Here is a 24,983-nt window from a genome sequence, read left to right as displayed (position 1 = left end):
TGCTCTCTCCTCAACTATACAGGTAGCTGTTTCATCTTAAAAGGCAATGGGGTTGGTCAAGCATGATTTACCTTTAGTGAATCCATGCTCCTGACCACATCCTTGTCATCCATGTGGATAGAAATGGCCTCTAGAACAAGATGTTCCATCACGTTTCCAGGGACTGAGGTGAGGCTGAACTGGCCAGTAATTCCTTGGGTCCTCTTTCTTGCCCTTTTGGAAGCCTGGGGTGACATTTGCTTTTTTCCAGTCCTCAGGCACCTCTTCTGATTGCCCTCTCAAAGATGATCATGAGAGGCCTCAACATGGTGTCCACCAGCTCTCTCAGCACCCATGAATGCAGCCCATTAGGGCCCTTGGGACTTGTGGATGTCAAGTTTATCTAGGTGTTCTCTAACCCAATCCTCCTTGACCAAGGGAAAGTCTTCCTTCCAACATTCCTTTATCCTGGTCTCTGGAGTCAGAGAGTCCAGCAGACTGGTCTTGTCAGCATAGACTGATGCAAAGAAGGCATTCATTGTCTCCACCTTCTCTGTGTCCTCTGTTACCAGGGTCCCCCTTCCATTCAGTAACAGACCCTCATTATCCTAAGTTTTACTTTTACTATTGATGTATCTGAAGAAGCCCTTCTTGTTGTCCTTGACATCCTTGGTCAGATTTAATTCCAGATAGGCACTAGCCTTCCTTATCTCATTTCTACTTTGACAAACTCTCTATATTCACTCCAAGTGGTTTGACAGTGCTTCCATCTCCTGTGTATTTCCTGCTTACACTTGAAGAATGACAAGAGTTCTTCATTCAGGTCTCTTGCCCTCTTTGCCCAGTTTCTTGCTCATTGGGATGGCATCATTCTTGATCCTTGAGGAAGTCATGCTTGAATATCAAACAGCTCTCTTAGACCCCTGTTCCCATAGGATTCTCTCAAGATCCCTGGAGAGGCAAAAGTTAGCTCTCCCTAAGTCCATCGATCATCAGTCCAGCAATCTTACTTGCTGCCCTGCTTTGCCCTCTCCCTTTATAGTCTGTATAGGATGTAGCTTACAAGAGTTAAATCAGTTCTTCTTGATTTATGATTCACCTTACCTTTTAAGGAACAACCAATTATTTTATATCATCAACTTATTCCTTTAAGATACCATTATCTGCATATCCAGAAACATCTTAACACTTTTCAGTTCTGCCCTCATGACAAAGTGGTGGAGGAGTCAGAAGGAAAATGGCGGAGGGATCGATCAGAAGGGAAAAGGCACACCATGACAGACACTCAATGAAATGAACTCAAGGGGGTTTCGGGTTGTGTTTTTTTTTGTTTGTGGGGTTTTTTTTAAAATAGGAGACAAAGACTTACCCTTAAATTGTAGTCACTGTACTCACCTACAGTATAGAAATACACTTAGTACTTTCTCTGAATTAGTCCATAGATGAAGAATTACCACATGAAGGACAGCAAGAGCAAAACATACAAAGACCACACAGGTATCAGATGGCTACAGATACCAGGCACTTCATGTTCTAACAGTTACTTATATTTGTAAGCACTTTTATTAAACTCCTTGGTCAAGACAAAAGTTTTCATAATGTTAGCCTTTGATCATTACTCTGACTGCCCATTTCCATGCCCATATTCAACACCATCTCATTCTACCATTAGTATTTGTAATGAGGCAACACAGCCTAAAATTGGTCCAGCCCAAAACTAACCCAAATGTTGTTTCATTCAGCTAAATCAACTACATTTGTTTCACCATATGGCTGCTCAAAAGCTGTTTTGGCACAGGGCAAGGGGAAGCAGTGAATCACCAGGTTAGACATCTTTTGGCAACAGTGCCATTTCATGCTGACCTACACCATGTGTTTAAATTACAACCAGGGAACAAAATTAGGAAAAATGAGATTCAAGTTTGTGCTCAAAGAAGGGAGCATTGTAGCTACTACTTGAGAAGTCTGCTTCATTCTTAATGAAACATCTTTACTATCCCATGCACTGCTGCACCTCATGTGGCAATCCATGATAAATTATACTTCTGAACAGAATGAGGCTGATTTTTACACACTGATCCAGCATCATGGATCAGCCTCTGCATTGAAAAACAAGTCCAGAACTCAGTCTCAGAGTCAATGGGAATCTCAAGCAAAACATGAAGCACAGAAGCACATGTACCTGACAGGTTACTTAGTTTTCAACTTATCTATCAAATAGCCTATTAATTAAGAGGAACTGATACTGTTTTAGGATGATCCTCAGTACGGACACTTACATAAATGTATTCACCTAAATTAATAATATGAAAATAAGAAAATTTGATGAATGATTTATACCAGCAACAACTATTTGTAACACTTAGAATTGTACAGGTCTACCAAATGGACACATTTAAAAATAATTAAGACAATTGCTAACAGCAACACCAAAAAACAGGTGACAGGTGTTTCAGAAAGATAGTATTTGATTTGGAACTTAATTATTATCTCACGTAGAAATGCATACACTAAATAAAATACTTAGAATACTTAGTTGTGGTCATCTTTTTTTTTTCTCCAAGTTGATTGCACAACTCTTGATTTGCACAGCTGTGGAAGTGCTTCTGCTCCCTAAATTTCCCAGCATGGGTGACTCACACACAGATAAATTATTCTGTAGGGCTTTTGTGAAGAGTGGACTGCTTGTGAGCCTGAAGAATGGAGTAGGCAGTGCACTTCACTGGAAAGACTTCTTCACATTTCCATAAAATGAGAAAGTAGGAAAATTTCAAGCTACAACACTGAAGTGCAGTGCAAGTCAAAAACTACTAAACAAGAAGCTCCTCCTCCCTTCCTCCACTTACCACTTTCCCCAGAAGTCCTGCATGTTATTTTGGAAGGCTCAAAGCAGTAACAAGAGAAAAAAGAATGAGATAGCTGAAAAAGAACAAAACAAAACAAGTGAAACACTAAGGGATGTTAATTTCAGCATATTCCCATTCTAAGAGAAGAGCAGGTTCAGGACCACTTGGCAAAACTGAATAGCCAGAAGTCTATGGGATGTGGTAAGATGCATACAAGATGCATACCGGGGTCCCAAGGAAACTGACTGATGTTGTTCTCTGCCACACTCCATCATATTTGAAAAGCCATGGTGGTCAGGCAAAACCCCAGGTGACTGGAAAAACAGAAACTTCACCTCTATTTTTATAAAAGTAGAGTGACAGCATGATGGTAGACAAAGTATGAACGACCAACGTCATCAACCTTTTGACATGATCCCACACTACATCCTTTTCTCTAAACTAGAAAGACACAGGTTTGAATGGTGGACTATTGGATGGATAAGGAACTGGATGGATGGACTGATGCAGCCAGAGAGTCATGGTTAATGGGTCTATGTCCAGGCAGAGGCCGGTGACAAGTGGTGCTCCTCCAGGACAGGGCTCTGTCTTGGAACCAGTGCTCTTCATTATCTTCACCAATGACACAGAGTGAGATCCAGTGCACCCTCAGCAAGTTTGCAGGCAATGTGAAGTAGGAGGTGCAGGTGACACAACAGAAGCAAGGAATGTCATTGAGGGAGACCTGGATAAACTTGTGAAATGGGCCCACTATGAACCTCATGAGGTTCAACAAGGACAAGTACAAAGTGCTGCACTTGGGTCAGGACCAACACCAGTATCAATATAGGTCAGGAGATGAGCAGACCCAGAGCAGACCCTGCCCAAATGTATTGGGGTGCTTGTGGATGAAAAGTTGCCCATGAGCCTACAGTGTCCACTCACAGTCCAGAAAGCCAATTGTATTTGGGCTGCATCAAAAAGAGCATCAGGTCAAGGGAGGTGATTCTACCCTCTGCTGTGCTCTTGTGAGATCCATCTGGAGCACTGCATCCAAATCCGAGGTTCTCAACACAACAAAGACATGGACTTGTCAGAGCAGGTCCAGAGGAGGCCACAAAGATGGTCCAACAGATGAAGCACCTCTCCTACACAGACAGGCTGAGGGAGCTGGTATTGCTCAACATGGAGAAGAGAAGGATTCAGGGACATCTCACTGAGGACTTTCAGTACTTGAAGGGGTTTTATGAAATAGAGGGAGAGCAACTTTTTACATGGGCAAATAATTATAGGACAAAGGGGAATGGCTTAAAACTGAAAGAACAGAGATTAGATGTTAGGAAGAAATTCTTTTATTCACGGGGTGGTGTGGCACTGCAACAGGTTTCCCAGAGAAGTTGTGGATGCTCCACTCCTGGAAGTGTTCAGGGCCAGGTTGGATGTGACCTGAGAAACCTGATCTAGTGAATAGCATTCCCTACTCATGGTAGGGGGGCGGGAACTAGGTGATATTTAAGGTCTCTTCCAACTCAAGCCTTTCCATGACTATTCAAAAACTATGTGGCAAAATACACTTTTGTATTAGCATGCTTATTGGTTTGTCCATAAGAATAATAAGATTTGAGAAGACTTAATAATTTTCTAGAATTCCAGTGTCTGCCAGATCGTTCAGTTTTACCCTCAATACAACTACTTTTTACTGAAAAAACAAGTTTATACAGTAAATAAAACTCAATACATATAGTATATAGTTTCAGAATTCCGAAAGCCTAACATTGCACTACTCCTCAATTTCATTAAACAAAACACTAGTGTTACTCTTTTGTCAGAACTTTTAACATAACAGTCCAAGCTCAACTGAAATTACGGTAACTGCAAAACCTGAAGTAAAGGATAATACTTCATATTACAAAGGCAAGATGTGCCTTAACAGGAAAACAGAAAAACAAGGAAAATTTTTGCAATTGGTACAGAGAGGAAATGTCTCAACGGTTTTCTTGGCTAAAGAATGGACAAAATCAAGGCAGAAAAAGTTTACTTTTCTTGCCCCTGGAAACTTTTTGCAAAAAACTTTGTAACCACTTTGGGTATAGATGCTGGGTATCCTTTTGCCCACCTGCTATAACCATGAATCCAAAGGAAATGGAAGAGTAGCCAACACTTAGTCTGTAATTGGACTTGTTCAGGCAAGAAAGATGGTGCAGTATTTTAAAAGAAGAGATAGTAGTGCACGAACTAAGCAGAAACAGCAATGCAGCAATAGAAAAAAAGCATATAAAACAACTCTAAATTTAATTTCATTTTACTGTAATCATTCTGCATATATTCTTATATGTATGGAAATAAAAAGGAACATCATCTTTACTTAAGAATTCAAACATTAGAGTACTGAACACAACTGAATTTCTGAGTGTTCAGGAAACAAAGCTCAAAGAAGAACTGCAACACTTAACCAGGTTTATTTTAGCATTCTGCATTTCTAAATCATTATCAATTTATGTAGATAACAAACTTGCTCACAGTCTTTCTTCATTCTCCTGAGCAGCAGCAGCATGAAACTCTTCCTTTGTGGCTAACTATTAACATAAGCAGAGACTTTCAGTGACTGAGTTCCCAAACCTACTGAAATCACTTTCTGAGGGTCACCAGAGAAGCAGCAAAAGACAACCAACAGATTCCTTGTTCCCACAGAACAGTATCATCTTCAAAACGTTGGGTCTAGTCAATTTAATTGTAAATTAAGTTGATCAATTACAATGACAATATTACTCATTGGGAATTTTTATAATGAAAGCATTCACTGTCTTGCAGATTAATTCAAGGCTCCTAGCAAAACCTCTGCCAACTATCTCCCATTCTTTCAAAAATATTTTAAGATCATGTTATTAACTGAAAGACAAAATATAACTATGGAAGTTCTACACCAAACTTTTTTTAAGCTTTGCTGCCACAATATTTAAGGTAAGAATTTTCAAGATTAGGTTATGGGGGAGGGGGGGGGGTGTAAGGTCACAAATCCAAATCCTTTCTGTATTTTTGGAAATTCAGATACTGTCCTGATAACCCCACATAAACATTACAAAGTTTCAAATATGTCTTCAAAAATTTGAGCTATCCCTTTTTACCATCTAAAATATTCATCTATCAGTCCTTTGCACCACCTGTAATATCCAACACAAATCATAACACCTACTTGGGACTGTACTACACCTGCGTGACTTTAAACTCTCTTCCTTGGCCTTTTCTTTTCCTCTTTGACCACTTCTCTCAAGTTTTCTTTCACAGAATGATCAGACCACACATATCTACCAAAACACATGTCTCGGAATGCTTCCTTCTTGACCCTCAAAGCCTTCTCTGTGCCCTTGAGTTCTCACAGTTAAGGAAACTTCCCTGTCTGGCAATCTGGGAGCCATTCTGGCAGTCGCTACTACCATCACTGGGACCAACGTCCCCTTGCAGGAGGCAGCTCCACCCCTCACAGATTTTGAGTATGGTTTCAAAGATCTCATCAGTGGCCTGTTTAACACTTGAGGAATGGGATATCAAAAGCTATGAATATTCACAGGAAATACTGAAATTAACATGAATTACATGTTCAGGCCACAGGCTAAAGAAACAGCTGTATTGTATTTAAGCACACATTAAAGCTTGAAACAATTTCCTTATGCCAAACACATTTAAAAATATGCAAATAGAGCAATTCAACATAACAGTGCAATATTCATAAGACAAGATAACTTAAAATAGTGAGGGCTCTTCATAACTCACTGGCTTATAACTCTCACATTTTGACTGTCAACATTTTTCTTCATTTTAGATTGAGGTTTGTACCTGCCTCAATGAGGTCTACCCTCTAAGCTGCTATATTGAAGCAGCTAAGTACCAAATTTGATTTTTACCCAATGCACTGCTTTTTCAGAACAGAATGGAATCATTCAGGTTTGAAAATACCTTTAAAATCATTGAGTTCAACCATTAACCCAGCACTGCCAAGTTCACCATTAAACCATATCCCTCAAGAGTCACAGCTACATGAATTTTAAAGACCTCCACACATGGGGACTCCACCACTTCCCTGGGATCAAGGGCTAAATACGATTGTGGCTGTAATAATAACTCTTTTAGGAAGGATTATACAAATAACACTGAAAATAACTTTATTTTTTGTATTAAAGTCAGTGATTTTTTTCAAACAAAGTTTTCCAAAATGCTGCTGATACTTGTGCTACTATGACCTTATCAGTTTGGGGGGTTTTATTATATTAAAAGCCTGTTCGTTTAAATGTCCCCATCAATGGAAATCTTAAATCTTGGAAATTTTCTGGCAAAAATACTGAAAGACAAGGCCTAAATTCTGCAAGGATCTAATAAACAAGAAATATAGCTGAGTTTAGTCCTAATTGCTGGCTTAAACATGTGGGATATTACACTACGTTAAGCACACAAAATGCTTGAGAATCTCTGAAATTAAAACTACACAGGGAAGATAGAGAGAACTCTGAACTGGAACTTCAAGATAAAATTATTTAACACTGGCAACTAAATATTACTACAACCTCAAACTCAGGAATTCAATCCAGATGGGAAAGAGGAAAGGAGGAGGAAAGGAGGAGGAAAGGAGGAGGAAAGGAGGAGGAAAGGAGGAGGAAAGGAGGAGGAAAGGAGGAGGAAAGGAGGAGGAAAGGAGGAGGAAAGGAGGAGGAAAGGAGGAGGAAAGGAGGAGGAAAGGAGGAGGAAAGGAGGAGGAAAGGAGGAGGAAAGGAGGAGGAAAGGAGGAGGAAAGGAGGAGGAAAGGAGGAGGAAAGGAGGAGGAAAGGAGGAGGAAAGGAGGAGGAAAGGAGGAGGAAAGGAGGAGGAAAGGAGGAGGAAAGGAGGAGGAAAGGAGGAGGAAAGGAGGAGGAAAGGAGGAGGAAAGGAGGAGGAAAGGAGGAGGAAAGGAGGAGGAAAGGAGGAGGAAAGGAGGAGGAAAGGAGGAGGAAAGGAGGAGGAAAGGAGGAGGAAAGGAGGAGGAAAGGAGGAGGAAAGGAGGAGGAAAGGAGGAGGAAAGGAGGAGGAAAGGAGGAGGAAAGGAGGAGGAAAGGAGGAGGAAAGGAGGAGGAAAGGAGGAGGAAAGGAGGAGGAAAGGAGGAGGAAAGGAGGAGGAAAGGAGGAGGAAAGGAGGAGGAAAGGAGGAGGAAAGGAGGAGGAAAGGAGGAGGAAAGGAGGAGGAAAGGAGGAGGAAAGGAGGAGGAAAGGAGGAGGAAAGGAGGAGGAAAGGAGGAGGAAAGGAGGAGGAAAGGAGGAGGAAAGGAGGAGGAAAGGAGGAGGAAAGGAGGAGGAAAGGAGGAGGAAAGGAGGAGGAAAGGAGGAGGAAAGGAGGAGGAAAGGAGGAGGAAAGGAGGAGGAAAGGAGGAGGAAAGGAGGAGGAAAGGAGGAGGAAAGGAGGAGGAAAGGAGGAGGAAAGGAGGAGGAAAGGAGGAAAACCAAAACAAAAAACCTATCCTGACTCATGACAGCTCAAGGCACAAAAAACATTAATACCTGCAAACACCATCTCTTTTTCATTTTTTGCCTTGCTCCTACTTTATGACTGCCATAAACTCTGGTCTTGTTGGGGTTTTTTCAAGGCAAATAAGCAGCTCAAGAAAAATATTTGGAGGGGGTTGCATACAAATTTTAGAATTCTATATCAAGATTATGAAAGAAAACAGAAGACTTCTGTTTTTAACAATTCTAAAATATAAGTGTGGAAAAAGAACAAACTAAATTATCAGAATTGCAAAAGGCAGTTACAATTTATTCATTTGATTCATTGTCACTTATAGTATTTATTTCTTTCATTGACAGTTTGTATTCACAGAATTGCAAAAAAAAAATCCTGGCACTTTGAAATTTGTCAGTATTAGCACTGAAACTTACACCTGGATTTGTAGACTGATACTTGAAAATAGGTGTTACCTGCCCTCGTCTACTGACCTATAACCAAAGGGAACAATTTTGGCCATGTCTCCAGTAGAAAGTAATCTGAAACAGTAGAAATGGATCAGCAGATAAAGCAGCTGGTGCTGACACTCTGTGCTGGCTGTTCAAGAGGGTTTATTTTGGATTAGATTTCATCTGGTCTCCAGTAAGAAAATCACACAGACCATTCGCATTTTTCCAGCAATTTCATGACTGATGAAGACTTGTATTTCCCCAGCAGAGACAGAAGAGTACTTTGCACCTGCAGCAAAACTTCCAGACTAGTTTTCTGAGAAAGGAATGATGTTTCTACAGCTTGAGCAACTAAGTGGTATGGGGAGACAAGAGAGATTTTCTCCAAAGCAGTTTTAATGATCCAAATCACAATGGTAATGCACACGGCAGAGTTATATCCTACCTTTTCAAACCAGAATAACCGACACAGGTGTCAGGTCACAAGACAGAATACTTGAGGGGCATTGAAAGATCATGATCTACTGGCTTCCACAAAAAGAATTCATTTCCCTTATTCCAGAATTCAGAAGATGACATAAATCCGGATATCCCTATTGCTAAGGCTTCATTTCTCTTTTCTTTGTTTATTTACTTTATCTTTTATGTCCTGTTTTTTCACTTCAAATATTTTACTTCTTGTTTCTCCCTTATTTCTTTCATACTTTTCTCATTTATTTCCTCCATTTCCCTGTGCTATTAAATACAGTAAGAGAAAACTGAATATTTTCACATATCTGAACTTTCAGACAGAGGTCTCAGTATTGGTTTTTATCTGGAAATTTGGATAGAACAGTTTCAGACAGGCATGTAAGCACTACCCCTGTGATTTAACCTGCCCTAACTCAAACAAAATTTAAAAGGGATAAACATGATCATGTATTTACTACAAACATTCAAATTGATCCCTAAATCCTGTACTAAGCAACTACGTGAATCGAGAAAAATCAGATTAATGACACAGGAATATTAGTCTCCTGTAAGACTGAAATTACCTGGTTCCAAATACCATCTCAGAGAACAGCCTCAGGAGCACAGAAATAAAATATTATGGGAAACTAATCAAGTAACTCATGGAATGGAAGAACTTTATTATAAAAACACTAGATGAAATATACTTGATGTATACACAGCTATTTACCTTAGGAGTAAAGCCAGGAATATCCTGCTTAATTAATGTTTGGCTGCACTTTTTTTTCTGAGCTATGTAATTTGTTTATGTAGTAATTTAATCTTCTAGATTTTAAGTTAAATACAAATTTCTCTTAGCACTCTAAGTTACAAACAGTATTTTGTCACATACAAATATCTCAGTTGCTTAAAATAACCAAAATATTCAGAGACTCACCTAGTTTCAGTGACATTCAGCATAAAACATCCAAATAAATTTCCAGAGGATTTTGCAAATGAAAGAATGGGCTTCTCTCTACATTGGCTAAATGTAGATGAAAAAAAAAGTCAGACCTCCTTAAAGCAATTCCTAAAGAAAAATTTTCTTTTAAGAAAACCCACCACAAAACAACACAATACATGTGTCCACATGTACATATATTGCAAGTTTCAAGTATATTGACAGTCCTTTTCATTTCAGAAGCCTCCTTCTGTGTGGACCTGGGCTTCAAAGCAAATCCCACAGCTTGTAAGTAATTCTGGGTTTAGTAACAAAAAAGTCAATTAGCAGCAATTTCATTAACATTAAATACAACTTATTCCATTGGGGGTTTTAAACCCTTTAAGTAATTACAGAATTTTAAAAATGTAGTATTGAACTCAATACATAAAAATTTAAGTAGCAATAAATCATTCCATATACTCCTACACTGAACACAGATTCAGTGCAATAACCAAAAGGGAGGGGTGGTAACACTGAAATCATCTTCTAGTTTCAGCAAAAGAAAGTGGAACTAGAAGTCTCCAGCCTGTCCTTGTAATACAGTCTTCCTTTGTTTGATAATTTGAATCTTCAGACAAACAGGGTGGTGATTTCTACCACACAGCACCTCTCTCATCTCTCTGCCTGCCCAGGGCACATCTTTGCTTTGGCCGGCAACTCCAGGACTTTATTTCATTAAGTCAACTCCCCTGATTCAAATGTAAAACCTGGGATAAACACTCAGCTTGCTCAGAAACAATCTGGTTTTCCTTTAAATCTCAGGAACCAAGATACCATTTTTTTTCAGATCATTCCCATACCCTATGAAACAAATTTTGATTTTATGAGTTGCAATTTTTCTTACTGTGAAAAGTAGAGCAGACTCAGTGATTACAACCAAGATAACCAACTGCCCTACAATGCTATTTCCTCCAATCTTTGTGGATGGGCTCTGACTGTGCTGCTTCCACCTCTTACTCACTGCACTCCCACAGCAGGTGTGTAAGAACAAATACGAAAAAGAAGGTGGTTTGACCTCACTGCTCTCCTGTAGTGACACAGGCACATTTCCAGAGGAGCACAGAGGCACTTCTGAAATCATTCACACATGCACACGAGTGAGAGAGCATAACACTTTCAGATTTTTTTTATTTCTACAAATCCATGTCTAAAGTATTTTCTCTGTTTAGTTATTTGATTTTCATGTTTCTATGAAAAAACATTGGGAAAAAATGTATTTATAAGTAAAAGTTCTGTAATGTAAGGGCAGTTTTAAACTGAGGATTTCCAGTATAAGTTAAAAAAATGTTCTGAGGAAGAAACACAAGTAAAAGCACTAGTGAAAATGTAAAGATGAAGGAAGACAACACAAGGAGACACGAGCAGTACGTAAAGCTGAAGTATGCACTGGAAAACACAAATATAAAATAGAATAAAACCAAGCAGATCCTCATGGTCTAAAAATGTTACTTGGAAAGCAATACCAAACATGCTTAGCATGCAGAAGTTTACAGGATAATCAAAAAGAAGTATTTCATAACTTTTAACCACAGATATTGTTCAAAACTATAAATTTTATTATAATCTGTTCTGAACACGAGCATCAATTAAAAAAATCAAATAATATAGAAAAGTTGAAAAAGATTCATGACAATTATGTAAACATACTGCTAAAACAGCATTTGAAGGACAAAAACAACAGTAGATGTGTGCAAGGTTCAGCAAAAGCACAAGGAGTACAGAAGACAATCTTCTTACTCAGTTGTTTGTACCTGACATTAGAATGGAGTGGAGGAGATTAGGCCTGTTTACTTCTCACAGTCCAGCCAGACCATGCTCAGTAGCTCTGTCTGGTTATGACTAAAAGGATTTGGAATATATCTACCTCATCTAATTGGACAGATGAAATGGATTTAGGCAAATCATCGAACGGGTACGAAACATTTTCAGAAATCTATCATGCTGCCTAATGTAAGAGTTCAGGCTGGCACAAAAAATAGTCTGATACTGCAGCATAATGGTTTGTTTTCTCCTTGAGTCCCTGCTCTAACATATGCAGGTGCTTTATTTTTCCAGTGGCAAGATTTTAATTGCATTTTGAATCAAGAAAGCAGTATGTTCTTCCTCCTCAACTCATTGTTAGACACAAGTTGACATTTGGTAAAATTTTAGCTGAAGCAGATATATAACTCAAAGAATTACTGCTAAACCATTTAAGTCTTACTAAATCGTAAGCAACTAAAACCAGGGCCTTGGAACAGCAAGTGTCAAGCATCATGAACTGCAAACACTGCTGCTACCTGTAATTCCACTCATGACCAAACTTTATGCATGACCAAACACCTTCAATTCATTATATGCCATTAGGAATACAGAAAAGGTTTCTGTCAGCAAGACAAAATATTCCTGTTTTCAGCAACATTGGCCGTGTCTGATCTATATAAATAGGTCCATTTCTTGGGGAATTTTTGATCCACTATAATAAGATCTGACAAGCAGTACCTACTTAGAAAGAAAAAGCACATGAACACATACAAGAGTTACAGAGGTCTACATCCATGATCCTCATGATACACTAAATCGAAACCCCTTTGTTGCTCTAAGATGGATTGTTAACAAACTACCCTGTCTGTTCTGTGCTTCTCTTCATGTGATGTACAAGGCAATTGGTAACGCTTCTCCTAGATAAGACATGGACAAATCTTGCAAAGATGAAAATCTGCATGTCCTGGCACATCCTCAGCTGGACAGTACAGAGCGTCCAGTCAAGGAAGTGGGGGAGATGCAGCTCCTTTCACAAATAAGATGACATGTGAACAGAGATATTGCCACCAGAACCTATTAAGATGCCTCCTTTTGCTTTTTATATACATGAACGGGCTATTAAACCCATTTCAACTTTAATAAGAGCATCTGAAAAAACAAAACAAAACAACAAAAACCCAACCAAAACCCACTCAGAAAAGCAGTGAGTATGGCAGTACATATACTCATCCACTTCCACATCCCTGGTAGTCTCCAGAAATCACAGGACTAGCTCACTTCATTGCTGGGAACAGTTCCACCATGAGGTTTAGTTGTGGGGTTTTTCTTTTTTTCCTTCTACTTTCCAAGGTAGATCAGGTACAGTTCAGCTGTTTCATCTCATGCTCCAATATACAGGATAAAAGCTTATTGAAAGCTTATTTGAAGTTTATTCTTGCCCACACACCCCATTAATTTGAATCTCAGATTGAAGTGGAACGTCTACCTTGCCTGAGGTTTAAAAAGAGATGTTTCTGTTTAAAGCATTACTATTCTAGTAGCAATAAAATCTACTTACTTAAATTACCAGGAAATGCACTGTGCTTTGTAGAGTGGGTGGGTAGCATTAGTAGTCCAAATGTGATGTCATCGGAGCGAAAGCCTCCTTTGGCACAGCCTTCTGAAAAACAAGAAAAAATTTCACAGTTCTACAAAGATTAATCCAATCAAAGCAACTTTTAGAGGTGAGCCCTTGATTATTTCTCTCTGTTTTCTCTCCTGCCATTTCAGTTGCTTTATTTGCATGCCTAAACTGTCCACAATTTCACTTTCCAAATTCTTCTAGTCAACATAATGAAATAAATACCCACGAAGGAGAACTTCAGCTTTGCATACACCTTTTACATAGGCTTGGTACTGTCCGAAATCCAAATCCATGAGACAAATGCAATGGGCCCGTTGGTAACACAAAATTTAGAATAACACTGCCTACAAAACATTAATTTATAATTATTATATTACAATTGCTTTGGGTTATATTATGACCTTGCAGAACATCAATAACACACCACGCAAATTCCTGGAAAGAAAGTGCATCAGTACAACCTTAACTGTGTGTCCTGTGGTTCAAACAGGACACATTAACCACCTCAGAACACACCTTGAAATTCTCAAAGAATATGGAACACTTACAGCACAAGAAAGACTCAAACTCCCCTCACTAATGAAAAAGTAATTTCAGTAAGTTGTGCTGAGCAAAAGCTAACGATACAGTAGAGATTTCTACATACAAACATTCCATTTATTCAAGAAAGAAATAGCTCCCTGCCTACTACAGATCACAAATTTTGTATTTCTATACACAGTGCTGTGTTTAAAACACACACACAACTTGGTAATATCATCTCACTGCTGACAACACAAAGTTTGACATAACTCAATATAAATCAACTATAAATTTATTTGTCCATACAAAGGTAGTACCAATTTAACTAAAATAATTTGAAAAAGCTATTTCAGTTATTTTAATGAAAAAAGTCTGTGATCCTTTTGACTTAAAGGGGTAGTACCACAATTACCTTTGATGTTAAAAACTTCTATAGTCCCAGCTCAATTGTACTGAAATTCATACAAAGTCCTTCAGTTTACAGAAAAACTGGGTGTAATAAGAGGTAGCAACAGAGCTCAAGATCAAAATTCAGGCACAGATGCCTGTTGTTTTGCCACTCACTTTAAAAGCAACTTCAATTGACAGATACATTTCTTATGGGGTTAAAAAAAGAAAAATCTTAGTACTGTAATTTGTGTTCAAACTTCCCTCCAAACTGATCAAAACAGCATATTCTCAAATTCTTTTCCTCTCTCATTTTTTTTCTTCCTAAGAGCCAAAACCATCAATATAATCTCTAAGTTTCTACATATCTTTCTCCTGCCCCAGTTCCTAAAACCTTCTGGGTACTCTTCCTCTTGATTCAGACTTAGCTTTCCAATTTCATTATGCTTTCCAGATACAGCAAAATAAACCATTCTGCCTCTTTTCCTTCAAATCCCTGTACTATTTGGACTTGCTTTATGCTGTCTTTTGCTTCTACATTCTCATCTTCCTCATTACTGATCTACTTTATTGTGTTCTTAAGACATGACAACTTGTTTAATTCACTCACTATGACTCACTTATTAATTTGAATCCTTGCCCCCATTTCTGAGGTCATTCTCCCCATTTTCTATGTTAGTGAAATTCAGATCACAAGCTCTTCAAGGCCAGAACTGGATCTTATTATCTATGAAACATCATGCAAAGCTTTAGCATAGCACAAAATGTTTAACTAAAGCTTCTGGGCTGAAAAAAAAAAAAACTATGAAAAAAATGAAGTACAGAAAAATGTTTCCAGAAAAATATCTAGTGTGTAAAATTGCTGAGATGTTACAGAGTTATCCCTGGAATTACCATACCAGCCACAAACTGCAGTTTCATTCTCCAAGACTCAGCTGCCAGGAGTAGTGTGATTACATATAATGGGTGTTGCTGCCGTGGATGGTTAGAAAAATTTTATTAAATCACATTACTACATTTAAACTGACAGAGAGGAAAGTGTGTGTGTGAGAGACAGACTCTGCATTCCTATTCTGACAGTTCTTGGAAGCTGTGATTCATACTGCTACTTGCTTTTCTACTCACAGTCAGAGGAAAACCCAGTTTCCTTTAGAGTATTTGTTGTTACTATGAAAACTACTTTAAAATAAACACAAATCAGAACCACCTATTTTGCAGTGCATTGTGATATTTTAAAAATGAACTATTTTAATAATTAAAATGAATTATTTGTGAATATCATAAAATTTGTAAAGATGATGTTTGTTAGTGAAGGTTTGAAAAGTATATACAATATTACAGAGCAGAGAATTCTCTAGAAACAAAAGTAGCACAAGGCAGTAAAGTTTTCTGCACTTTTACCATGAGAAGTTCTCTCTAAACCTATCAGCAGGACACACTACAATCTCCACTGAGACTTGATAAATGTCTTCAAGTTGAACCTAAGGAGGTAGATTTCAATCTGCTGTTTATCATGATCAATAGATATTGCAAATATAGGCCAGACAGAAAAGAACCAGAGAAATGTCATTCTAGACACAGGTTGAGCTCCTGTTTTTCAACCAGTAACTCCATGTTACAAGACAAGTGAGCTTACTGGAAGTCCAATTAGGGAGGTAACGTCTTTTGCTCTTATGCTAAGAGAAAAATATTATTATTTTGCTATGATGGATAGATATCATTCAGTAACTGGTATGAACTATGTATCTTTAGATGGAACCCTTTCCAGTTTCATCTCTCCACTCTTAAAAGAAATCCTATTTTTTAGGCTCAAGTTGCACTTTCTCTTCCTTTTTACTACCGAAAACAAAGTTCTGGTCTTTTAAAAGATATACACCAAACACATTTTTTCCCAAAAAGCAATGACAAAATACTCACTTAATCACAGCTTAAAGCTATTGTTCTAATTACAGAAAGATTTATTTTTACATACTAAATCAAACAAAGTGTCAGGCAATCCTGCAGTCAGTGAAGTACAATTACTGACTTACTATATAATTCGTATAATCTAATTCTTATCAGGACAATAATTCCCTGACTGTTGGCCAAAATAACTTTTATCAGGTTATCATTAAGGGGGAGTCTTATCATTAAGTGAGGGGTAAAGCACAGTTCTGGTGGCTCTAATTTCCCCCTACATGAGAAGCCATTTCCCTTCCTGTTGCCCTTCAGACATGGCATGATATTCTCACTTCCAATCCTTTCCAAAACAGCCCCTTGTACCGCCTGAATCCCCCACCCCATTGGCACAGACAACCATCTCCTGTTCTCCTTTCCAACACAGACCCAGCACATGCTGAAACAAACAGGCCAGTGCCAAAATTGCGTTGCATTGTCTCTCTCTCAGGAGAAGGCAGTGACAAAACTCACTCTACCCAGCTTGTTCATTCTCCCAAAACCTGTAGGAACATTAGTTTGCAATTTCTATCCCTCCTACAAACATGGCTGCGACTGGTCAACGATTTCAAAAGCTACTGGCAAATATCTAAGGAAAGAATGAGAGGAAACAAGGGAAAAAGCACAAATCACGTTTTCTTAGGAACACAGGCTTAAAAAAAGGCAACTCCCTACAGCTTTTAATGAAGAAAATTTCCTGGTTGTTTACTGAGCCAAGCGAAATAAACAGATTTTGGCAAAATATTTCCTGATTTCTCTTTTTATGTCACAGTTAGGTTTCAAATAAAGCTTCAGAGAACTAAGGACTGGGAAAGTTACTCCATGTAACAAGATAGTTTTTTCCCCCTAATACATGTTAAGGCTTTCGAATGACTGATGAAAATCCAAACCTTTGAATTTCTCTAGCAAGAGTAACTTGAAAAATTACAAACCCCCTGCCTTATCGCACCAGCAGGAATCTACTTTCTCTGTATTCAAAATCACCAAACTCATGGAATATTATTCTGTCAGGGTGCATGTCAGTAATAGCCACAACTCAACAGGTAGTCTCTAACACTGCATCAAACATGCAATGAAATAGTCACCAAACACTTCAAACAACTTTAAATGCCAGAGATCATTATTTACTATATTAAAAACTAAATTCAAATGTAAAAATTGAGACAGTAGCACTCAGAATTTGAAATACTAGATTAGCCATAATAATACATTTTGAAGTATTTTTTTAATCAGGCAGCTCAATATCTCATATTCTCATTGTTTTAAGATCATCATTTAAGATGTAAAAATATGTATTTCCTCAAGATTTCTAATGTATATTAGGAAATTCACATATTAAGTTCCCTCCCTCCTAGAAGAGCCACTTCTTACTTAATGCCAGCCTGTCTCCTCTCTGTTCACCAATACTTGCCCAAATGAAGAAAATGCTGGAACTTTCTGCATATCCACCAGTTCAGCAGATAATGACATGGTTATGGGATCTGGGATCAATTCTTCTGCAAGGAATTGAGACACACTCACAAACTTGCAGAGTTGCAAGGAAAAATTCTTGCAGATGATGTTGTTTGCAACACTATTCCCTACTACAAAGCATTTAAAATTCTGACATTATGCTGGATGATCAGCCCATTCCCAGGTATTTCTTCTCTTGTAAGTGTCCCACAGCAACACTACCACACAACGAGTTGGTAATTAAGTTCTGCCTGCTCTGACTGTAATAGGCAATACAACTCTACCCTATAGTCTTTACTGAAAAGGGGCACAAGGGGATTCCATACAACACTACCCCCAATTCTAGAGAACCAAAGCCAGGGGGAAATGCACCGCCCAGCAAGGCTTTGGAAAAAGTTAATACAGATGCACACTATAAAAGTAACCAGTAGCCACACTATTATGCGTCATGTTCACCTGTTTCTTAAGACCCAGGACACAGGTAAGGTTGGTACTCACGATCTTGGTCCCTCTCCTTGACAGACACACAGCTAAGCTTTTCCATCAAAACAGGAATACTTTACTCTTTTAACATGTCAGCAGGGGCAAAAAGACGTGCTCTCATTCCGTCCAGCAGCACAGGGTTACAGCACAGTAAGCTGAAACACAGAAATCGGAAAGCCAATCTCTACTCTGCCAAAGGGGTTCAAACCACAAGCTCTCAGCAGGGTCCACAGGACACCGGGAAGATGGATCAAATTACAACTTCTCATTTCAGTCGCAATCTTCAGAGCATGGAAGCAAAAATAAAAAGTAAGCTCTGCTGGACAGAGCAGAACCAGCAGTGTGTGCATGCCTCTCTAGGGAGAAGGGCACCCAAATCAAAGTTCTGGTTTCCAGTTCCTAAAGGCACTTACAATTTTAAATGGAAGAAAAGAGAAAACAGTTTTCAGAACACAGGCCAGAACACAGGTAACACCTCCTTTTTCTATAACAAAATAACTGGCCTAGTATCCCTCTTTGGCCCAATTACACTTTAACCATCTTGTATTCTAGGAAAAGTGGTCTTTTAGAGGCTGGAGGTTTTTTGGGTTTGCTTTGTTTTTTTTAAGGAGACATCAACAAAACTTCCTCTTCACCTCTTTTTGCTTCTGAACAAAAGGGAGAGTCACCACAGGGTTTTGGTCCAAGTCCAATCCCATAGGTGTGCCTCAGGTGTAGTTTGAACATGTCTTTGAACAAGTGAAGGCCTAATTTACAGATTGCCTAATTTATGAATAATAAACAGATAGAGATGCCAAGATGCTCAGTTGTGACAAGATTCTGGAAGACCTGAGTGAGAACAAAACTTCAATGCATTTGCAGAACTTTACTAGGGAAAACTCAGGAATCTGAAAAATTTAGCCAGCACATGGCTACAATTTTATTTGGGGCTGGAGACACAGAATGCACCTAAATCACAGTTTCGACTCCTCTGTATTATTTTATGGATCTGGCCATATACAAAAAATAATATACAGCAAAATCTTTCTCAGAGATACCTGCTAACAACCTTTTTAATGGACGGACCCCTACAGAAGAACAAGGCCAAAGATATTTATTTTAAAATTCCACTTAATTTGGATCTGCCTTACTCCAAGTGTTTTCTTCTGTTTTAACATAAGACTGATAGTCTAGGCCCATTTATCTTGTGGTACCAGGCTGCAGTTATAGGTAAAATGACATTACCTTCAAAACTGAAGCTTTCTCACACAGTCTAAAATAATTAAACACACAGTTTTAATGACATTTAAGTGGCCACATTTATTCCTAATTTGAATACATGTTTATCATGAAGATGAGGAATGCCCACAGTATTGCCCATATAGTATTTACTAAGCTTCATAAGCATCATGCTCTAAATATAAATCTTTCAGTCTTGAATCTCATTTGTATGACTATTTAAGGATCTATATTTAATAAAATATTTATCTACTAATGATGATGTTATAATATACTCCTCAGAACATCAGTACAGAACAAGAAAACAATTTCACTGCTTTTAATGACAAAAAGTAACAGCTGTATGGAGCCCAAAGTGTTCAACACTAAACTGCTGAAAAAATCTGAGAATCCTTTTGCATCCACAGAACACTGGATATATGATAACCACAGAGCACCAAAACTTACGTACCTGATTACATATTCTAAAAGCAGCTATAATTAAGAATTTATATTGTACACAAAAAGTATGGTAAGAGAATATTAAGACTTCAAAATTCAACACTCAGGCATGAGGTATGCCAAAATTGAAGTGGTTTTTATACTACAAAAGGAATTTTGTGGCAGCAGTACGGATTGAGAATTCAATCCTTCAGGGCAGCAAACAGCTGCATTAACCACGAGTCTTCTTCCTCTTCCATGATTTTGCATTTCACATCTTTAACTCCTACAACAAACAAACCCACTAATGTTTGACAGTTTCATATTATTACACACTCCCATTAACTGAGTCAACAAAATAACCAACTACACTAATAAGTTACTTTCCCCAGGTGGACCACCCACAGAAGTGAATGAGGTACCTTCCCAATGGACACAGCTAAATTTGCCTGTGCCAGAGCTACACAGAGACTTTGGCATCTTTTGTTTCAGACTCTGCTTTGGGACTGAAGATGCACTTCCTACATCTCTTTGTATTCTGAAGACCATGAGTTAGGCTGAGCTGGCAAACTGCCAACTGCCCCACACAGAGAGTTCTCCTTGCCCTACTGAGACAAGGGAGGAAAAAAACTGGAAACTTGAACTTAACTAGTTATGTATATACACAAAAAAGGGAAAATTAGACTACAGTATAACACAGACCTACAGAAGTTGGATGCAACAACAATCCTCTACCTCCCACCAAAACCAGATCCCATCACTCCAAATCCAGAAAGCACCCCAAAAGACACCAAGCAAGAGAGAAGAAAAAACCAATAATAAGATGTTTACTTCCATGAACTAAAACAAAATATGAAGTAGCAGCAGGGCAGCAGCAAGGCCCACCTCAGTGGGACAGCGGCAGCGTGTCCTGTCTCTGTCTCAGCCATGATGGGAACTGAGAGAACTCCTCCTGTTCTCCTGTATTTATACTCGAGGTGATGTCAGAGTATGGCATGGACACCACTGGCCAGTAGCAGTCAGTGTCAGCTGCCTAAACCAGCTCCAGTCACTTGATAATCCAAGGCCTAGTCTAAAATCAAACCCTAATTTTAGGCCTAGCTAAACCCATAACAGACAACTAAATCCAAAATAGTAACACCAATGCTACTACTACTAATAATGCAGTATTAGCTGAAGGTAAGAGAAACAGTGGAATACTTTGGCCACTATTTGTCTGTAGTCTCACAGATCTCTTTTCCCCCTGCAGAGATAAAGGTACCACAAACAGCTGCTGTTCTCCCAGAGCCTGGAGACTTCTGTTCCTGTGCCACCCCTTCAGTGGTGCCAGTGCAGCCTTCTACAGCAGAAACCAGTTCATTAACACAGAAAGGTTAGAAATACTTTGCAAAGTAAATAAACAGAAGGCAAAAACAGGAGAACAACCACGACTGTCTTTGCTATGCAATACCTACTAATACCACCTATCCTCAGAAACATTTCTATATCTGCTTTATTATTTGGCCTTCACAGTTTCCAGCATTCATATGGAAACTTGTACTTTAAAAAAGCACTTTTCTTTACTTCAAAGTCTTTGCCTGAAGAAAAGCTATCTCATTGCAACGTGATGAAAAGCAAGGCTCCTTAGCTGTAACTCCACTTTGTCTGAATTATATTTTGTGTTTTGTATTAAAAACTGTATTAGGGTACTAATTTTCTATTCTAAGAGGAGAACTATCCATTTTCTTTATCTAAAAATTGGGCTGAAGCCATGGAGCTTTAAGGAATGCATAGCTAACAGAGGAGCCGTTTTGAAAATTACGAAGTTACCTACAGAGGAAAATTGCATTTTTGATTCTCAATTATTTTCAACACAAATTTATTATTTTTAACAAAAAATTCACAACTTTCCAAGTTGATAAAAACAGTTCATATAAAGAACATGTGGAGAGGGTGGGGGGCAAGGTCTCTACTCCTGGTTTGTATCTTCAACTTGTTGCAGAAATTCAGAATAAGGAGAAAAAAAGAGCAAAAGCTCAAAGTTCTTGAAAGCAGCAATTTCCTCAGTAAGACCAATCCAGCCATGAAGATTCATGAGTTCTGTGAAATTCTATACTAACAAGATAATTAACCAACACTACAAATTAAATTTAAAGTAATTACCACTCAGTTTTTGAATTGGTTAGTACAAAGAGAGTAAAATTAGCTACAGCAGAGTTTATGGGTCCTTAGAGCATTAGAAAACCACTCTGCTTTCCTTGCATTCTTTTATTTTATCTATGTCTGTTAAAACTTTTCCATGTACGAACATGAAGCGGAAGAAATAAAAAACAAGGCATGGCTGATGGGTACCTTAAACTATTAAATATCAACCCGGAAGTTTAGCCTTTTTTTCTCCTGTTTGAATTGTTTCTTAAGGAGTGGTAACCCTTGCATTGCCAACAAAACTCTCCGACAAGTAGGCATATTCCAAAAACAAAAACTAACCCAAACATAATGTTTGGTAATCTGAAAGCAGAGTCTGTAACATTGAAGAAGTATCTTAAACAGATACATAGAATCCCGATTGCAACAATCAAAAGATGTCCAATTTCAAACAACAGGCTCAAACCCCACAAATAATTATAAACTAGGTCAATTTTATTCCTGCTAGTCTGAATGGTGTGAAACAACTGCAACTGCTTATACTGAACTTCGTTGAGATCTATTTCTCAAGTACTTCTTTCAATAGAGTAACTGCTTAAACAATCTTCTTGCCTCCTGGCACACCTGTTACCCAAGGCAAGTATGTAAGCTAAAAATAATCACATTATAAAGAAAAAACCCCAGGTAGGTAATTTTAACCCGGATCATTTCCCCAAGCCAGTTACAGGGCACAGTTCCACGAACCATTGCGCTTGTGTAGCTGAGGCGGGGCAGCAAAGGAGAGTGGAGAACAAGGAAGAGGAAGGCCTGGTTAAGTCCACGCTACCACCAAAAGCTCTACTTGTCAGACTGTGTCATTTAAAAAAAAAATACTTACTTTAAGGACGCAGAGAGTCTGGATCAATGACCAATCACTCGGCCACTCCATGCCACTTTATATCCCAGCTAAAACCCTATCTGACTTTCCCTCTGCTTCTTGGTAGGTCAACTCTTAACCAGCACATAAAAACAACCTTACAAAAATTGCACTACAAATCTGTTTTATTACTTCACAAGCACTCGTCCGCATGAAAAAACAAACAAGTTCCAAATGTATATCGAAGCCTAAAGTATCAGGAATTTGAAAGTGAAACCAATCTGAAATACGGATCCACCTTAACACAAACCCAAAACTGAAGGGCCACGGATATCCTCCTTGGTGGTACTGCACACCTGCATGCCCAGAGTATTTGACACACTGACTCTAAGGCCGCAATCAGTCGGGCGAGGACCGGGGGCTGCTGAGAAGCCCTCAGTTGTCGGAGAGCGAACACGCTGCAGGCTCGGCAATAAAGTTATTCGAAGGAGAAAAGGAAAAGCAAGCCTGCAAAGCGCGTACGCACCCGCAGCTCCAGCCCACCTGCGGCGGGGCGAGTGCCGGGCACGCTCCCACCGCCTCCCACCGCCCGCGGCCCCGCAGGGCTGTCCCGCCGCGGGGAGGGCCCAGGGCACAACCCCGCCCGCCCGCCGCGGAAACACCGCTGTCGCCGCGGGAACCTGCCCCGGACGTGGGGCGGCGAGGGCGAGCGGGTCCTCCTCACCCCGCGGGACGAGGCACCCCGGGCAGCGGCGGCGGACGGGCCGCGGGGGACGCGGCGCCCGCGGCGCTGCTCGGCCCGGCCTGGCCCGGCCCGGGGGATGCCGAGGAGCCCGAGCCCGCCCTGCCCGGTGCGCGGGCGCGGGGCCAGGCGGGCAGCGCTCCCGACGCGCCCGGAGTTGTGACAGGAGCAAAGTGGGTCACCGGGCCTAGCGGGTGCCCCGCGAGCGCCCCCCGCCCCCGGCCGCGGCCGTGCCCGCCCAAGGGCAGCCGCTGCCCTCCCGCCCCGCCGCTCCGCGCAGGGGCACCCGCCGCCGCTGTCAAACTTCCACCGCTCCTCTCCGAGCCACCCCTCTGCCTTCCCCTCGCAGCTGCACGCCGGGGCCCGGCGCCGCCGCCCGCACCGCCCGGTGCCGCGCTCGCTGCTCACCTGTCCCCGCGCTGCCGCTGCCCGCCCGAGCTGTCCCGGCGAGCGCCGCTCCCCGCGCGCAGCCCCGCGCCCGCCGGCACTGACCGCCTGAGCCGCCTCCTCTCGCCGCCCTCCTCCTCCTCCTTCTCCTCCTCCTCCTGCTGCTGCTGCTCCCGCTGCTGCTCCGGCGGCGGAACCAGCACCACCCGGGCCCGGGAGTCCCCACGACGCCACTGCGCCTGCGCGGCCGAGCCCCCACGGCCGCCGGCCGCCTCGCGCCCCCGCGCGTGCGCCGGAGCGCACTGCACCCGGCACCCGGGGCCTCGCGCGGGGCAGCCGCGCGTGCGCACAGCCGGGTCACCGGGGAGGTGATCCCCGCTCTGCGCGCGCCTCGCCGCGCCTGCGCATGGAGGGGTGGCGGAGGAGGGAGCGCAGCGCAGGCGCGGTGGGTGCGCGACTCCGTGACCTCACCTGACCTCGCCTCACATCACCCCGCGCCGCCGGCACGGGGGGCACGGCACGGCTCGGGGGAGCACGACACGGGGGGCACGGCACGGGCCGACGGGGCACGGCACAGGGGGCACGGCACGGCTCGGGCGGAGGGGACACGGCACGGGGGACACGGCGCGGCACCGACAGATCCGGCAGCGCCGCCCATCCGGCTCCGCTGCCGCCCGGGGAGCGGGGACGCTGCTGCGGGGGCTGCCCCGCAGGAGGGCCCCGAGCCCCGGCAGCGGCGCCGCCCAACGCTGGCGCTTCCCCAGAGACACCGTGAGCGCGGCGCGAAATGCTGCCAGAGTCGAACACGCGGCATCCCGGACGCTCTCCGGGAACAGACGTGCTTCCCGCGTACTCCGGGGTTCAGGGAACCCCTCCCGGCGGTAGTCCGTGGTTTCTTCTCTGGGTGTGCATAAACTGGTATAATGAATGGAGCGGCA

General features: G+C 41.1%; 1 protein-coding gene across 7 annotated transcripts in view; it reads right to left on the bottom strand.

The window, feature by feature from the left end:
• CLOCK (clock circadian regulator) overlaps positions 1-24,265 on the bottom strand; it is a 67,822-nt gene extending 43,557 nt beyond the window's left edge. For 3 of the 7 annotated variants that reach the window (XM_071556472.1, XM_071556467.1, XM_071556463.1), the window contains exons 1-3: positions 24,067-24,265; positions 13,454-13,555; positions 10,108-10,194 (exon numbers count right to left, since the gene is read on the bottom strand). The gene's annotated coding sequence lies outside the window, so the exon portion shown is untranslated. Of the gene's footprint in view, positions 1-2,825; positions 2,901-10,107; positions 10,195-13,453; positions 13,556-24,066 lie in introns of those variants that run through there. The other 4 variants (XM_071556464.1, XM_071556466.1, XM_071556469.1 and 1 more) reach the window with 4 other exon arrangements.
• Positions 24,266-24,983: the final 718 nt, after the last annotated feature.

Source organism: Pithys albifrons, chromosome 5, assembly GCF_047495875.1.
Source record: "Pithys albifrons albifrons isolate INPA30051 chromosome 5, PitAlb_v1, whole genome shotgun sequence".
Classification (NCBI taxonomy): Eukaryota; Metazoa; Chordata; class Aves; order Passeriformes; family Thamnophilidae; genus Pithys; species Pithys albifrons.
The sequence above is the reverse complement of the archived record's forward strand: the minus strand, read 5'-3'. Positions and strand labels throughout refer to the sequence as shown.